The sequence below is a fragment of the Lissotriton helveticus genome, chromosome 9 (genome assembly GCF_964261635.1).
Source record: "Lissotriton helveticus chromosome 9, aLisHel1.1, whole genome shotgun sequence".
NCBI lineage: Eukaryota > Metazoa > Chordata > Amphibia > Caudata > Salamandridae > Lissotriton > Lissotriton helveticus.
Genome location: NC_136070.1, coordinates 441,418,686 through 441,437,145, shown reverse-complemented (window position 1 = coordinate 441,437,145; position 18,460 = coordinate 441,418,686). Strand labels below are relative to the sequence as shown.

The 18,460-nt window shown below is 47.4% G+C and overlaps 1 protein-coding gene across 4 annotated transcripts in view; it reads left to right on the top strand.

Moving 5' to 3' along the window:
* XRCC3 (X-ray repair cross complementing 3) overlaps positions 1-18,460 on the top strand; it is a 143,478-nt gene that overhangs the window by 23,804 nt on the left and 101,214 nt on the right. For all 4 annotated transcript variants that reach the window (XM_078660262.1, XM_078660259.1, XM_078660261.1 and 1 more), the window contains one exon: positions 16,723-16,849. The gene's annotated coding sequence lies outside the window, so the exon portion shown is untranslated. The remainder of the gene's footprint in view (positions 1-16,722; positions 16,850-18,460) is intronic.

The window sequence follows — 18,460 nt, the reverse complement described above, 5'->3', positions numbered from 1 at the left end:
ATTTTATGACAAGCATTTACAATGCAACGGTTTTGCCTTTGCAAAAGTTAGAGCTATTGGCATTGTAAATGACAACTTTTTTATTTATGTGTTGGTTTTGAAAACAGATAAATAAATGGCATTGTCATTTTCAATGGCAATAGCTTAATCTCTCGCAAATGCCACACACACACCCATAGAGAGCCCCCCCACACGCACACAGAGCCCCCCCACACACACCCACACAGAGCCCCCCACACACACAACCACACAGAGCCCCCCCACACACCCACACAGAGCCCCCCAACACAGAGCCCCCCACACACATCCACACAGAGGACCCCCACACACCCACACAGAGGCCCCCCCACACACCCACACAGAGCCCCCCACACTGCGAGCCCCCCCACACACCCACACAGAGCCCCCCCACACTGCGAGCCCCACAAAGCACATATTACTGTAACTATTTGAGGAGATAATAGGTGCAGTAACAGCAAATTTCACAGCGCCTTATTCTGGGACAATCTTACCAACAACTGAAAGACCTGAGGGGCATTTTTTTTTGCTTTCTTAACGGCCCATCATTACAATTACTGAGCACTTTACTAACCTGGGTCATCAAAACTAGTAGCAGAGCTCAATTTATCCCGGTTATTGCAGTCGATGGGGCAGCTGGATACCACCGCCTGTGTTTTTGATGGCTGCCGCTTTTTTTTTTTTTTTATCTTACTGATTCAAAAGTACCTGCTGCTGCAGAGTTCCTTGTGGGACCAGCACTAAAAAGTAAAAGTAACTGGTGATTAATGTCCCTGCAGAAGTGAAACCAGAGTTATGTCTAGGGGCAGTTTGGATTCACCAAGTAGCGCAGAGGGTTAATGTGCCTGCTGAACAGTACGTGCACAATGCAGATTAAAGAACTGGGTTACCGCTTTTGCGACAGAGAAGGAGGTCGTAGGGGTGGGGGAGGGCAAATAGACTGTGGCACTAGGCCCACCAGCTATAAATCCGGCCCTGACCACCAGTTCGTCTATGCATGGCACTGGAAACAGCAACAGGGTTTATTTGACGCCAACCCCTTGTCCACCCACCGAATTGAAATCTGGTGTGAAGGTTTCGTCCTACACAGAGGTGTCATCCCAACCACAGGAAATACAAGCAAGTGTAAGCACAACATGAAGTACAGCGAAATATTATTAGCAAAGGGCCTTCAGGCTTGGGGTTGGCACTATTTGTTATATATATAGTTTGTAGCTATAAGGCAAGGGAGAGAGGTGGAAGAAAGTGCTGTACAACGACAGAGGAAGTTTAGGCGCAAAGTGCCAAATGTATGGTTATTAACTTTTTTTTTTCTGAAAGCATAGAGATGCTTGAAGCTCATCGAAGCAGCATTTTGGCGCTCTGCAGGACACCTATTATTGCTATATGTGCCAGCAAATGGATCCTGCCACACAGTTTGTTCAGTTAGATAGCTTTCTGGGTTGGGCGCTCACTGCAGAGATCTGCGCGCAAACTGCGATCCCTAAACGTATACAGTTTGGGTGCGGATAAAAGGAGTACCGCTGGGTTAGGCAATAATAACAGGTGTGGTGTAAAGCGCCAAGATACACTTCTGCTTGAAGACTGAGCTATGCTCGAAGCAGAAGGGGTGGATGCATCTTAAGAGAAGCTGCAAACCCTGCTTGTGGGGGTGAAAGAAGAGAGCCATGATCTGTTTGTGTCTGGGGGGGGGGGGGTGCATAGACCCTTTCTCCTTGCACTTTGGCTCGTGATGTTGCAGAAGTGACATCACTGGGGCCTCTGTGAATAGGGTTCACAGGCTCACACCACAACAACGCCGTGGGGCGCTTGGTCAACTTGACACCTGCGGATAGAGTGCACCTGAGTTCTAATCCCAGCTCCCCTCACATCTATCACCTCGTGTGATCGTGGTCAAATCACCCAATCTGCTTCGAACAGGATCTGTGCTGATTTTATGCTATAAAGGCATTGCTTCGTCACCGATGCCAACTGAAAGATGGCTTCAGCTGCTGGTCACGGCAGCCGTGCTCGCCTGGCACTTACTGGCAACGACGGGCATAACTTATATACAACAGCCCTTACATGCCCGAGGAGAGCCGGCAGTTAAGAATGGATGCTAGGATTGGCACCCATGCGCGTGACTTGGGGGGGGGGGGGGGAGACACGGAAGCGGGAGGGGGGCGGGAAAGACACGGAAGCGGGAGGGGGGGGCGGGAAAGACACGGAAGCGGCAGGGGGGGCGGGAAAGACACGGACAGGGGGGGGCGGGAGGATCACGGCGCAATAGGAAACAAGACTGTGCACCTGAGAATGGAGTCCCCCCTCGCTCGGGGGACTTGAGATTGATGTAAGGCCCCCCGGGCCCTGCACACTCCTGTGCTCGTTCCATAGGAGAGGGGCGGGCACTGGGAATGGGGCCTGGATCCCTCGTGGAACCTACTGCTCGCCAGACTCTCCTCCCGCCCCAGCACTTACCAGCTTCTCTCTCCTCCGGCTGGTGGCTGGCGGCAGGGACAGAGGCGGCGACGGCGGTCTTCTCGTGAGCCTCCAAGGCTCCTCCTCACTCTTTCTGGGGCGAGGGCACCGGGGCGCAGGGAAGGCTCCTGCCTGCTCCGGTGCTCCAGAAAGCCGCGACGCTTCGTGGGAGACGGGGTAGGCTCCCGCCCTCCTACTTCCTGGCACTTCCTCCTGTCCCGCTCCCGGCCTGCCTGACTTGCGGTTCGGCCGGGCGGCGACGGGGACAATCTCGGGCAATGCCGGGTGGGCACCGGCGGTAACAGATGCCTACTGCTCGCCGGACTCTCCTCCCGCCCCAGCACTTACCAGCTTCTCTCTCCTCCGGCTGGTGGCTGGCGGCAGGGACAGAGGCGGCGACGGCGGTCTTCTCGTGAGCCTCCAAGGCTCCTCCTCACTCTTTCTGGGGCGAGGGCACCGGGGCGCAGGGAAGGCTCCTGCCTGCTCCGGTGCTCCAGAAAGCCGCGACGCTTCGTGGGAGGCGGGGTAGGCTCCCGCCCTCCTACTTCCTGGCACTTCCTCCTGTCCCGCTCCCGGCCTGCCTGACTTGCGGTTCGGCCGGGCGGCGACGGGGACAATCTCGGGCAATGCCGGGTGGGCACCGGCGGTAACAGATGCCTACTGCTCGCCGGACTCTCCTCCCGCCCCAGCACTTACCAGCTTCTCTCTCCTCCGGCTGGTGGCTGGCGGCAGGGACAGAGGCGGCGACGGCGGTCTTCTCGTGAGCCTCCAAGGCTCCTCCTCACTCTTTCTGGGGCGAGGGCACCGGGGCGCAGGGAAGGCTCCTGCCTGCTCCGGTGCTCCAGAAAGCCGCGACGCTTCGTGGCCATTATTCATTAACAAACACTCACCTGGGCTTCCTCCAGCGGCTGTGGTCGCCATAGAATGACAAACAAACACAGAAGAAAAAAACAAAACGAAACTCCGCCCACCGGCGCGATGACGACATCGCAGAGGCGGAGAGGGAAAAAATAGCGGGAACGCCCCCGAATCTGGTCCGGCCTTTGACGGACAGATCCGGCTCCCAATGGCTAGCCTCCATTTATGGAGCTAGCCAATGGGAGGAGGGGGCGGATACCCGACCCCACAGAGAAACATAAGGATTTTGCTAGCGCATGCGTACTTCGTACGCATTGCCAAGCAAAACCCAATAAATGAGTGTCATGGCGAGGACATTGAAGACGAACAAAGGGGCCAGCCAGCATTTTTCAAGGGTCTCCCGACAGTTCATAAGAGAAAACCAACAGCATGTTACGGTGTCGTAGAAGGGCTACACATGTTTTGTAATTGGGATCAACTGTCATGAAGTCACAACTGTCATAGAAGAAAGCCAAGGAACCATCACAGTGACAAAGAGTCAAGTTAATAATTTCTGTGTTGCAAAAGTGGCAGATTGGTGTAAGCAAAAGTTAATGCAAGATTGCACAAAAAGTCTGCGATGTACCACTCCAGTGTTTCAACTGGCAGCAGTTTCTTGGGGGGGACCCATGTTATGAAGTCCACAATAGGTTGCTGAGCAGAGACGCATGAATATTATTCTGTGCAGGACACCTTAGAAATAAACTTGAGCAAAAGCAGATCCTTTTAAAGAATAATTCAAAAAAGAAAAGCTTGAAGGTACAAACTAAAATGGACCATGCAATTGGAGCTCATTTAGGATGTCCTAAGGAATACATGTAATTGTCAATTATATTCTTTTCTTCTCATGTTCACCTACACTTGAAGAACTGTGTGTTCCTGTTTAGGGGACATAGTTATTTTCTGCAGCCAGCTTTTCTTCCTGACCATGGCAGCATTTTTTATCCTGGCCATCAGGAGACGCAGACTAGCTGAATTGGAGTATAATTTGGCAACTGAACGTAGACGTAGACGAGGTGAAAGGGTCTTCCGAAACCGTATAACAATTTATAACATGTCTGAGGAGGACATTGTCAAGCGCTATCACCTGAGTAGTAAAATAATCCTAGATCTATTGCAGGAGCTGAAGCCTGATCTGGAACCTGCCACCTCAAGAACACATGCTGTGCCAGCCCATGTGAAATTATTGTGCTCGTTGCATTTCTTAGCCTCTGGGTCGTACCAGAGCACTGTAGCAGCAGCAGGAGGCACTTCACAGCCAACATTTTGCCGTGTTCTGAAGCAGGTTCTTTGTGCTCTGGTAAAAAGAGCAGGGAATGTCATTTATTTCCCCAATACAAAGATGGAGATGAGCAACTTGAAGGCTGACTTTTACAATTTGGCAAGCTTTCCCAATGTCATCGGTGTGGTGGACTGCACCCACATTGCCATTGCTCCCCCCAGTGAGTCGGAACATATTTTCAGAAACAGTAAAATGTTTCATTCCATTAATGTACAAATCATTTGTGATGCAGACAACATCATCACCAATGCCGTAGTGAAGTACCCTGGATCCTTATATCGTGCCGATTAGATTGTAATGTCTATCACTGCAGAGATTAACCCCTGCTTGAATGGAGACACGATGTGCCTTAGGGCCCTGACATGGAACGTGAGGGGCCTTAACGATTATCGTAAGCTCAGGAAGGTATTGAACTACCTGCAGAGACAGCGCATTGACCTGGCCCTCATACAAGAAACGCACTTAGTTCCAACCAGTACGATGCTAAATACTAGAGGGTTGGCGGGATGTACTGTGCAGGCAGGTTTTACTTCACACTCTAGGGGGGTGCTCACATGGGTCAACCCCAAATCCCGGCTATAGCTCACGCTATTGAGAGCGGACCCGGAAGGCAGATTTGTTATATCGAGATGTGTGGGGAAAGGGCAAGACTTCATCGTAGTAAATGTATACGGTCCGAACTATGACACTCCCGCATTCTACAATGCATTGGCCAGATTGTGTACCCCGTATGCAGATTCCAAGATGTTATGGGGGGGTGATCTCAACTTAGTGTTTGACCCGGAGGTGGACAGATCGGCTGGGCCCTCACGACGCCCGGCGGCAGCGGCACAACAGTTACAGGCGGAAATGCTCGCACTTGACTTGGTTGATGTTTGGAGGGACAAATATCCGAACACAGGGGGCTACACACACTACTCGTCTTTTCACAATATATATACAAGAATAGACTATTGGCTGGCGTCATGTGTCATGATGAAACATGTACGGAGATGTGAGGTACTGCCTCGTACGTTATCTGACCACTCCCCAGTGCTGATGGTGATAGATACACCAGAGAGGAGAATACCCCCCTTCACCTGGCGGTTCCCCCCTTACTCACTGCTCGATGAGACTTTCCGAGCAGAGCTGGCCGAAGAGATAGACTCATTCTTTGACACTAATATTGGGTCGGTTGACACTTTTTCCACGGTCTGGGAGACTTTCAAGGTGGTCATAAGAGGTCAGGTGATGGCAAAACATTCTAGTGTACTTAAGGCTATAAGACAGAGACTGACCCACTTAGAGCGGAGCATAGCGGAATTGGAGCGGGCGCACCAAGCGAACGATGCCGGGGCTGATGTGACTCGTATGCAGGAACTACTCCGAGAATTTGGTGAGGAAGCAGACAGGGAGGTGCGCCACCTGGGTAAATACGCCTCAGCGCGCATCTATGGTGAAGGGGAGCGTCCGAGCGGTCTACTGGCTAAAAGTATTAAGGGCACCAGACGTGTCGCCCCACTCAAGGAACTTCATACAGAGGAGGGCCGAATTTTGCGTGACGAGGGCGAAATGCTCAAGGAATTCACAGACTTTTATTCGCGCCTTTATTCTGCTAGATTAACCAATGTAGAGACCGACATAGACGACTATCTGAGCTATATCAAGATGCCCTTCCTGGAAAATTGGCAAAGGGAATTCCTTATGGCCCCGGTACAAAAGGATGAAATTGCTGATGCGCTAGAGGGTATGAGATCAGGAAGTGCCCCCGGGGCGGATGGACTGACGGTGGGCTTCTATAAAGCCTTCAAAGAACTGCTGATTCCACATCTCTCCACTCTAATTGACGAAATATGTGAGACGGGGATGATGCCCCCATCCATGCGAGAGGCTCTCATAGTTACGATTCTCAAACCAGGGAAGCCCCCTGAACATTGCGGGTCGTATAGGCCATTATCGATGATCAACGTCGACGCTAAGATCTTTGCGAAGGTGTTGGCGACACGCCTGGCGTTGGTGGCTCCCGGATTGGTGGCGCCGGAGCAGGCTGGTTTTATCCCCGAACGCAACCTGAACTATAACATTCGCACGGCACTGGGCGCGATTCAACACACCCGACAAGACACGCAAGCGGTGGCAGTCTTCTTGGACATGGAGAAGGCTTTTGACTCTGTGGAGTGGCCCTTTCTGATTAGTGTTGAGGAAGCTGGGGTTGGGAGAGCCCTTTGTCCAAATGCTAGGAGCACTCTATCATAATCCCACTGCCAGGGTGCGGATGGGAGACGCAGTTTCGGACCCTTTCCCGATTAGTAGAGGCACCAGACAGGGCTGCCCCCTTTCTCCGCTACTGTATGCGCTGATTGCGGAACCTTTGGCGTGTGCACTTAGAGAATACCACAGACACAGAGCTATCCGCTTTCCAACATATAAGATAGGGATATCCACGTATGCAGATGACACACTGCTATATATCAGAGACCCTGTCAGCAACTTGTCGGCGGTCCTGCGGGAGGTGGTGCGATTTGGGGCACTTTCCGGACTTCGTGTGAATTGGACGAAGTCGGTGGCGTTCCCGTTAACGAGCAGTACAGACTGTTTTGACATGGAGTACCCACTAGTGTGGTCTACGGACCCAGTCAGATACCTTGGCATTCAGATACACACGGACCCGGACATCTTAGCCCGTGAAAACTATGGCGTGGCCTGTGGTAAGTTGGCTACCGATGTGGATAGGTGGTGTAAACTTCCGCTTTCCCTCATGGGTAGGATAGCTATCATTAAAATGGTGATACTCCCCCGATTCCTCTTTTTATTCTTTAACCTCCCCATAGTAATGCCGAAATCATTCTTTCGTACTTTCACGCAGCTCCTTAATCGATTGGCATGGGGAGGTGGACAGCCTAGGGTGAAATGGGAGGTCCTGATGCTCCCGTATGAGCAGGGTGGGTTGGGAGTGCCTAATTTTGAAAGATACTACCACATTGCGCAAGCTACGCACTTACATACCTGGATTCATGGACGTCGAGACATCCCACACGTGATAATGGAGCGGCTCTTTGCAGCCCCGGTCCCGTTACCGGCCACAGTATGTGATCCAATGGACCGCAGAGTGGGAACACTCGACTCTGTTAGAGCCACTAATCACGCTTGGCACTTGATACTGCGATCGCAGGCCTGCGAGCTGCTGTATTCCCCGTTGATGCTGATTGAATGGGCAAGATGGCTCCCCACGATTGTGGAAACTGGGGTAGTCAGGGCCTTGCAAAACCTTGGTATTAAAACTATGGGAGATTTATTCGAGGCTGGTATAGTCAAGACTTGGGATCAAGTCTCACAGGGCGGAGAGCACCATACGCTCCTAGAAAAATTTCAATATCATAGAGTACGTAGGGCTTTTCTGGACCTGCTGGGCCAGGACCTCGCGGAGCCCCCTGAGATACCGGAGCTCACGTACGTGATTAAAACATCATACCAGCATAAATTAATAACCAATTTGTACAAAATCGGACACCAACATTCCCAGGTTACCTACACCAGGGCACGATTGGCATGGCAGGCGGATCTCGGCGTTCAGATAGACGACGCTATGTGGACATACTGCTGTACAAGCACTAGGAGGGTATCCCTGAACGCCAGACATCGGCTGATACATTTTAAATATTTGCAGCGGGTATACTACACCCTGGAAAGACTCCACAAATATGGTCTTAGACAATCAGCGGAATGTGAGAGGTGTCACGCGCCGATAGCCGGCTTTCTGCATATGGCATGGGAGTGTCCGGGAGTACATAAGTTCTGGAAGGCGGTTTTTAGCGAAATGAGCAATATGACTAAGGTAGAGATACTGCCAGATCCGGCTTTGGCATTGCTGGGCTACTCCAAGCCGGTCCCTGCTCCACTGCGCAGGCTTGTTGACATGGGTCTCTTGGTGGCGCGTAAAGTTGTAGCGACCTGCTGGATGCGAGGGCCTCTGCCACTCCTGAAAAGATGGTCCCGTGAGATGCTATATTGTAATACGCAATCTGAGGCCTTTGGAGAGCTGCTCCCCCCTAGGAGCCGCCCTAAGAACTTCTGGGGCTTGTACCAGGCTTACCTGACAGCTAAGGATGCGGAGAGTGACACACTGACACCTTCACAGGAGGGACGAGAGGCGCTGAGGGCTGATACACGACACTAGATAATGGCGACGGGGGAGAGCCCCACAACACCCCCCCTCTACCCCGGTATTGGTGGGACACGGGCGGGAGACACGTTACTGGGCACGAATAGCAGCACACACTCTGTAGTGAATGGGAGCATGGTAAGGCGAATATGCACACACTGGACTACAGGTCGACTGGCACATACACAGAGTTCTGGGCGCACAACACAGTAGGACTTAGGAACTGATGAGCGCATCTAGTTTGGGTCAGTTGGGGGGGGGGGAGTGTGATAGGGGAGGGAAGTACAGACTAACGGGAAGGGAACATAATGAAGGGCGCATTTCTCTTTGTCTTGGTTGTAAGAAATATGCTATGTAATACAGGCATGCATTGGCGCGGCTAATGATCCTTTACCTTACTGTTACTGGAAGTTACCATTTTAACACTGTTACCAATGGACAAGATTCTTGATCTGACGATGACAGATGATGTGGCCGGCCCGAGAAGGGATGTAGGCGAGAGACTCTGTACTACTCCCTGTTTCCACTGGTTTGAATAAAATATAAATAAATAAAAAAATAAAAAAGTACCCTGGATCCACACAAGATGCATTCATATTTCAACAAAGTTTGATCTGTTCAAAGCTAAAAGAAAATGTGTTTGGTGATGGATGGCTCTTGGGTGAGTAGTTACTTGTCCTTGCTTATTTTCTTTTAGGAGTTAGTCTGTGCGTTTGTGTAGTTTTAAATATTTCACATCCTTACCAGCACTCTTCAAAAATCTAGTCCTTAACTGGCTACCGGGCAGTTGTGTGTGCTGCCGAGCTAGGGGCTAATTTCTCTGTTGTGGGGGCTTATTTCGTTGATGGGGACCTACGTGCGATTTGAAATAAAAAAAGCAAAACAAATTTCGTTTTGCACACGCAGGTCCCCATCAACGAAATTAGCCCCCAGCACGGCAGCACACACAACAGCCCGGTAGCCAGTCCGGCCCTGGTCCTTAATATTTCCCTAGGACATTAAGACATCTGCTACCTTCTCCACCTGTTCCCCTCTTTTATGCTCTATCATAGATTGAAATTTGTATATTTATCATTCTTCGAGAAAGCATATTCTCTGCATTATGATAAACAGAGATCCATGTCCAAGTTTGCTATGATCCATTTCCTTGTCACGACTCACATGGGCATAAGGTGAACAAAGTACTGTTCTTTCCCTTCCCAGTGGGATGGGCCCCCATCCCATCCCACGGAAAGTTGAGGGTGTAGGGGAAAGTGTGTTTCCATGGAAGAAAATATTTCCTGCTGGAGGAAACAGTTTCAACAAGCAAATTTGCACGGCAGATAGTCACATGAACAAATATACACGTGTATATAATACTCAAATGTGAACAAATATACAAATGTATATAATACTCAAATGGAATTAACACATTTTACTAGGAGTACCAATGGGCGCATGCCACTGTTGCAGGTTTCTAGGCCTAGATCCTAAAATTAATAAGTCTGTACCCATACAAGGTCATAGACTTGCAAGCACATTTTTTTTACGTTCAGAAATGAGCCCCTAATTTTTGTTCAGTATGGTAATTTTACGCGGATTCACCGTTATTATTACTACTACTACTACTACTACTACTATGGAACGCCATAAAACTTACCTGAGACGACGCCGCAGCTTGACCGGTACCCCTGTCCACGCCGCCACCGCCAAGAGTCATCTTTCCACCATTTGGGACGCGCCGCCGCTCCGGGACTACGAATCCCGGCAGCCTACGCGGCGGCGCGCGCAGTGACACCGCGAGGGCGCCAGAGGAGGACGATAAAAGCGGCCAGGACCGGCGGAGCATTGGGAACGCCATAAAACTTACCTGAGACGACGCCGCAGCTTGACCGGTACCCCTGTCCACGCCGCCACCGCCAAGAGTCATCTTTCCACCATTTGGGACGCGCCGCCGCTCCGGGACTACGAATCCCGGCAGCCTACGCGGCGGCGCGCGCAGTGACACCGCGAGGGCGCCAGAGGAGGACGATAAAAGCGGCCAGGACCGGCGGAGCATTGGGAACGCCATAAAACTTACCTGAGACGACGCCGCAGCTTGACCGGTACCCCTGTCCACGCCGCCACCGCCAAGAGTCATCTTTCCACCATTTGGGACGCGCCGCCGCTCCGGGACTACGAATCCCGGCAGCCTACGCGGCGGCGCGCGCAGTGACACCGCGAGGGCGCCAGAGGAGGACGATAAAAGCGGCCAGGACCGGCGGAGCATTGGGAACGCCATAAAACTTACCTGAGACGACGCCGCAGCTTGACCGGTACCCCTGTCCACGCCGCCACCGCCAAGAGTCATCTTTCCACCATTTGGGACGCGCCGCCGCTCCGGGACTACGAATCCCGGCAGCCTACGCGGCGGCGCGCGCAGTGACACCGCGAGGGCGCCAGAGGAGGACGATAAAAGCGGCCAGGACCAGCTACGCGGGACGCGAGCGGGACGCCCGGGGCTAAGCCCGGGCAAAGGGCGGGCCCTCTTAGGCCCTCAGAGGCCCGAGGAGCCTGGCCTGGGCCAGATACCCTGTGCGTTTGCTATTAGCCAAAGGACATCGAGACTGTAAAAGCGTAAGTTGGCTAAATTTGTTATTGTATATCCCTGCGAGTCCTTGAGCCCCTCCTTGCACAGCGATTACTCCTGGGTATTGGGCGTTAATATCATCTCTTGTATAGTGGTTCATTTAGCGGTCTTGTCATGAACCATCCAGAGACCAGAAGCATGGCAGCCGCGGGGGCAAAGAAACTAACTGGTACCTTGGACGATTTTATTGTACGCACAAATGCGCTTATTGATGAAGGGATCGTACTGATGGACAGAAGGGTGTCCCAAGATTTAGCCAGGGCAAAGCGTTCTTCTCTGGGTCACATTGCACATGCTCGGACACCAAACAGCGCATCCGATCTAAAAACAATTGTAATGGTACATAAGGACCAGGGTCGTGATTTACCAGCATCGCAGGAAGGCTTGGAGGCAACCCCAAATCTTTCCTTGTTGCTGGAAAACGGGCTGACCGTAACAGAGAATGAACAGACAGTTAGTACCCTAAATGAAAGGGGGAGGAAGGAGGGGGCTATCCCTAAACAAAAGATTACTAAACAACAGCCCATTAAAATGACTACCCGAAATGGGAAAAAAGCCCAGCCTAGCAAAGTTCATGCCCCTATTCAGTTGCCTCCAACTCCTTTGAATGTGAGCACCAATTTAGATGCTCACCCCATTTTGAATGACACCGTAGGTGGGCCACGTGTAAGTGTGGGTATAACCCTAAGTCTCCCAGATGAAACCATCTTGGATAGTAGCTTGGAGGAGATCCTGGAACAAAGCGGGGTAGTTGATAATCAAGCTGAAGGGGATGAGGACAGTAGTAGCCTAAGCATGGATAATAATAACATCTATGCTATGCTGAAAACTCTTTTAGAACCTATCGAGGTCAGGCTACGCTGTCTGGAAAGAATTTTGTCTAATATCCATAAAGATATTAGCGCCCCTAGCTTTAATCTGAACAACAAAGTTCCTGAAAAGAAATCAACTACAAATAGACCACCCACAACCGCAAAAAGTGATGGTAATACCAATCTATCTTTAATAACTATCTCTACTCCACCTCCAAAACTCACTACTAACCCACCTCCAAAAGTTATACCAACACCTAAAAATCTCACCGTAATTGACCAAACAGCGCCACCCATGCAAACTTCTAAGGAGAAAGTTAATGAAGAAAAGAGGGAGACACGTAGAAATATACATTTACCACCAGAAGCCTCAACATATGTTGTGGTTCTTACTGGAGTACCCCAATCTGCTGATAAATCACATGAAAACAATGGGGGACTAGTAAATAAAACAATACATTGGTTAAATGATAACTATCCTCTCCCCCCGGCCTTCAAAAGCAATATCCTTATGGTTGAAAGGGCTCCCTGGGTGGGGTACAATAATAATAAAAAAAGGTCACAAGGTGACTGTGTGGTAATAACTTTTGAGAATCCCCGCACCGCAGAATTTATTACATCAAGGCCTCCAAGAAATTACGGTTTGTCAGTTGTGGCCAGGCCATTATCCTATTTTTACCCGGAGGGTGAACAGCCGGATAATAGGTGGAGCTGGACCAGGGAAAATCGACGCCATGGTGGTAATACTGGCCAGTTCCCTGATAATAATTACTACAATACACTGCGGAATGGGAGGCATGATGATGGCTGGAATATTGTTAAACACAAAGGCAGGCCTCCTTATTTTCACCCACAGGGTTACGATTCAAGATGGATAGGTAATGCCCAAATTCCCCCGTTTTTCCCATGTTATAATCGGTTTGACTGCTTGGATGCAGTGGACTGACTCCCCAAGATTAAGGTAGATGATCGGTTACCTATTAAACTCGCAGTCTTAGATTCCATAAGCTGTTTGGGGGATGAGGAAACCATAGAAATACAGGGGGGGAATGAGCTCATAAAAGAGAGCCAGGCCAACAGGCTAGGGGATACTGTAGATGTGTCTTCTGTGGATAAAGATTCCTGTACGGTATTATTTTGGAACGTGGCTGGGTTAAAACAAAAGATTACAAATCCAAGTTGGGATGAGGCTATTTCCGACGTGGGAATATTAGCCCTTCAAGAAACTTGGGCTACCACGCCGATACACCTTAATGGCTACAAGACATATTTTACCCCTGCGGTGGGCGGTGTATACGGAAGACCCAAGGGGGGGTTGATTGTATATATATCTAATCTTTTAGTATATGATAAAATAGTTTTTTCCCCTGGATCCAGCTATTACCAAAAAATTGTGATATACACAAGGAAGGGTCTAAAGATGGTTCTTTTTAATTTCTATAATAACTGTTCAGATAGCATGATTAAGGTTGTACTTGATACACTAGCCCTAGAAAAATACTACTATTATTTCAAAATATTTGCATGCATCAACATGTTTTATTGAATTATTTATTCTTTGGAGAAATTGCATTGTATTATAATTTAGCATACTTGTACCTTCATCAGTTTTTTCAAGTTGCAAATATTTTTAGGGAGCGTTTTATGTTTAACCGCAGATAGGTGCTTATCTTGCTACCAATCTCCTGCATATATCTCCATTCTATCAAGACACATTCTGGAAACATTATAAAAGACCACAAATAGTTATCGATATGAAAACATTTGTAAATGTTTTTATATTGAAACTACTGTCTGTAAAGCAAGCTGGGATTACGGCTCACTGTATTTACTAAAAGTGTTGCAGTAGCCCCAACAGTATAGGATATATGTTAATAAATCATATATATATAAGTTAGGAAATCTTATACATCGGGATTCATATTGTGCCTTAGCAACAGATTAAACTGGCAGCCAAAGGACTTGCGCTGCAGTGGTGTGTGTACTTCTCCAGGGTACAAAATAAACATGAAGACTTGTCCTTGGATCCAAACAATATATCCTGAGTATCAAGCAATAGGAATTCTCCCAAACTAATCTCGCTCAAAGCTCCTTCTACTATTTTTCTGCCAGCATCATCAGTCAGCCTGCCTTCATCACAACTTCTTTATTATCTTCTGTATTCTGTGTGGGTCTGTGTGTGTGTGTGGCTCTGTGTGTGTGTGTGGCTCTGTGTGTGTGTGGCTCTGTGTGGATAGCTTTTTTTGTAGGTGGCTCTATGTGTGGGTGGCTCTGTCTGTGTGAGGGTGGCTCTGTGCAGGTGGCTCTGTGTGTGTGGGTGGCTCTATATGAATGACTGTGTGGGTGGCTCTCTATGTGTGTGGCTCTGTGTTGGTGTAAATGCAATAGGTCATGCTTATGCGAGCGATTAAGCTATTGACATTGTAAATGACAATGCCATTTATTTAACGATTAAGTTATTGGCAATGTAAATGACAATGCTATTTATTTATGATTTTAAAAAAAAATGTCATGAGCAATGCCAATAGCTCTACCTTTAATAATGCCGAGACCATTGCATTGTAAATGCTTGTTTTTTATTTGCTTTGTAATCTCTATCGAATTGTTTGTGAAAGCAGACACTGTCTCACTAGGTTATGGCAGGAACATAGGATGAATCAGGCCCTTTCTCTATTCCGAGTCAGGTCATTAATAGTTTGTAACCTATACAGTGCACAATGTTTTAATTTATTCCTCCATGTAATTTTTTTTCCATTTATGACACAATGCCAGTAAAGATGATTAAAAAAAATATTCAAAATGATGTCCTTGTATGGGAAATGTGGTAACGCATCTATGTCATTTGTTTGCTGTTTGGAGGCTTGCTCTGTTCCCCTGAAAAGTAGTTTCCCACTTGGCTTAGGAGTGATGCTAACCATTGTCGTAGCTATCATAAAACAAAATGAATAAGTGCTAAGTGGCAAACTAATTCCCCTGTTGAAGAACCAGTGTTGGTGATTTCCCGTTTTGAGGAGATCAAAGATCTAACTTGCATCAGGACCGAGACAAGGATCAGCCAACCCCGTGATGGGTTGTTTGGATGGGCAGGAGATATCACGAATATTGGCGTCTCATTGCCAGAAAGATGAGAGAAAGTATCTGACATCATACCACAGACAGAAACTGACCTGGCATTCTATCATCGTGACAAGTGTAGGGCCTGGCCATTTCAATGTTTGCTGAAAATCCACACTAAAGGAAAGCTTGAGCATTTAAAGTTATCTGAGGTCCGATTTGTTCTGAAGAGATTAGGGTGGCAGGAAAAAAAGGAACCAGTTGGAAGGAATTTCTTTGTGCCACACTCATCTGACAAAGAGTCTTCCTACCTGGCAGAAACCACCTGGGCTAGATGGTGGGATGATCAAAGGGAAATTGATAGTGACTGTCGTTCTAGGAGATCTGTATAAAAAAAGTGGACAGCATAGATTGGACAGTGCTGTCATTTGAAGGTATGATGGGATTCTTGAACAGCAGAAGCTAAATTGAAAGAAGTCCACACAACAATTCATTCAGTGCATGCGATAATGGCTGAACGGGATAGCAGCTCCGACAGACAGTATGCACTTCTGAACATTGCTGCTACCATTCACTCTAAAAAATGAGCCCAGGGGTTGCATCCCTTTTGACTTTTATCTTCCTGAAAAAATGTTATGCTCAATGATGTGCAGTTTCCTTATAATGTTTAGAATGGACGCCTGTGCCCACCTAACATACGCATGGGATGGAGGTTGTTGTAATGACACCTACCAATTTCCCAGTATTCATGGTTGCTTGACGTATGTACAGGGGGTTCCCCTCACACTTTTTGATTGCATAGCAGGTTCACGTCTGAAATGCATGTACTTTGTCAATCAGTAAACGCAAACGACCGATTAGATGTTGCGGACATTACCAAATGCCCTTACTGTATGTACATTCCGCGCCCCTGTAATGTAACAATACTCAATAATTGGAAACAAATGTCTCATGTCTATTCACGAAAGCCAATAAAAAAGATCAGACAAAATGATTTTTTTTTTATGATCAAGCGCAGTCCTTTTCAGTCATCATCAATACAGTTTACCTCTGAAGTGACTAAATTCTATTTTGCATACCAAACAAATACTTTTAAGAACAATGCAATTACAATTATTAAATAGTTGTTGAACCCTTGAAGGTCCAAACGTTTCTTTGAGGTTTGTTAGTTGACGGTCAGGAATGGTGCCTAGCATGTGCAGGAGATCACTTCCACAGATATGTCCTGTTGCAGCTCTTAACACAAGTGTTCAACTGAAACGCCTTCTTTCACAATCTTTAATCCTCGTCCATCTTAACTCGCATTTATGTGTCCCACTTCCAAGTGGACAGGTGTGAAGGTAGGCTAGCTGGTAAGACTTGCCTATAGTTATGCTATGCATTGCATGTTATTTGTCATGATTGCGATATAACTACGTGCTTTTTCATATGAATGTTGTTCCATCTCTCACAGTGTTTGTGCATGTGTACAGTCATATGAAAAGTCACGTGATGTATAGATTAAACAGCGGAAATCTATTGATCGGAATGAATCGCTTAAGAACGTCAAGGAAGACATCAGTATGCACTTAATCACGTTGGTGAGTACCTTTTTAGAAAATATTTAAAATTCAGTAACAGCAAATCAAGTACATTTTTCAAACTCTTAAATTGAAGATTCTCAAAAAATTAGAAATAATCCTATATCTTTCCATTACTACTTTTTGACATTGTTATACAACATCCAGTACCATTGCTGGAAAATATATGGAGAATAGGGTCATTGTTTTTACTTTAAAAAAAAAAATAGTAAAGCGATATAGTAGACACATGGGTGTGAATTAGTGGAACCACTGAAGGTAAAACTACAAGTTACGTTGAACTATGTATGTGCTTAGAAACAATCACATATTATAATTAATTATATGTATCCCAGATCTGCATCTATAGTGTGGACTACCAACAAGTGTTCTCCAAATATGCTAGAAGTATAGACATTTTTCTGTTTATGTCAAGAATACACCCCAGGGATACGTTCCTGCAATATGTAGAGGAAAAAGTATTATGTAATATGTTTGTAAATAACATTATTAGAAGTAACTTGAACATCTTCGTGTAACACTACACTAAAAATAACGAAACAAGTTATTTTTGTTTTTGGTGGACCCTTACGTTGATTGTATTTAAGTAGGACTCCAATGGACAAACTAATTGCTCACCTGCTTTTGACTACGAGACTTTCTATTGGTCAGTTCTGGAAACAACAATTAGCCCAATCTTTACAAGTGTAGTGGGCAAAAATATGGAATATATATGTAATGGGAAATTTGTGAGAAGTAATTAATGATACCGTACATAAGTTTGCAAAAAAGCGGTTGCCGTTTAAAACGCGTTAGAACAGTCACAGATGGGGGAGGCCCAGCTGGAATGTCAGATACAATGTGACACTTCACTTTTGCGGGATGTCTTCTAATCTGAAATTTCATTGAACAGGATGCTACCTGAATATATATTATTGAGCAACTTGTAAGCAGATGTATAGTCAAAGATGCAAAGTGTATAAGACAAGAATGTAACATAACACGTGAGAGGACTTGTTTAAAAAAAAAAAAATGATAGTCAATAGATCAAAGCTGGACTATATTCAATGATTCACTAATGGACAAAGATCTACCCTATTTAGGGCCTAACTATCAGTCAGACAGGATTGTCTCTCTGGGGGAAGATACTGCTAGCCCTGATCGCAAGTGCCCTAGTGTCACACAATTCGTTTGACCAGGTACGGTGACATGAAACTCTTCGCAATGACTGCCCTTCTCTTTGCCACCCTTCCCATGCACTCTCCCACAACCCTCTGAGACCACCTGCTCCTATTTACCACCTGCTGAAGGTAAGCAGTAAATAGGAGAACAGTTTTCTCCGGAATGGGAAATGCACACGTGGAAAAGACTCATAGTTCTTTGTCAACATGTTATTACCCATTCTAGAGACAAAATACATGTAATTGCATGAAGCAGGGGGTGCAATGACTGTCCAGAATCGGTGATGCTAGACCCAGCAATTTCAACAGCCCTGCATCGTGCCACTTGTAATCTCACCTTGAAGAGCCAGGTACCGAGGCCACACAATTCATCCCAACTTACCAGGTCTGCCTCTCCCCCACCCCAGTACCGACTGATTAATCACCTTAATCAATGCAGTCCTTGTCTAAT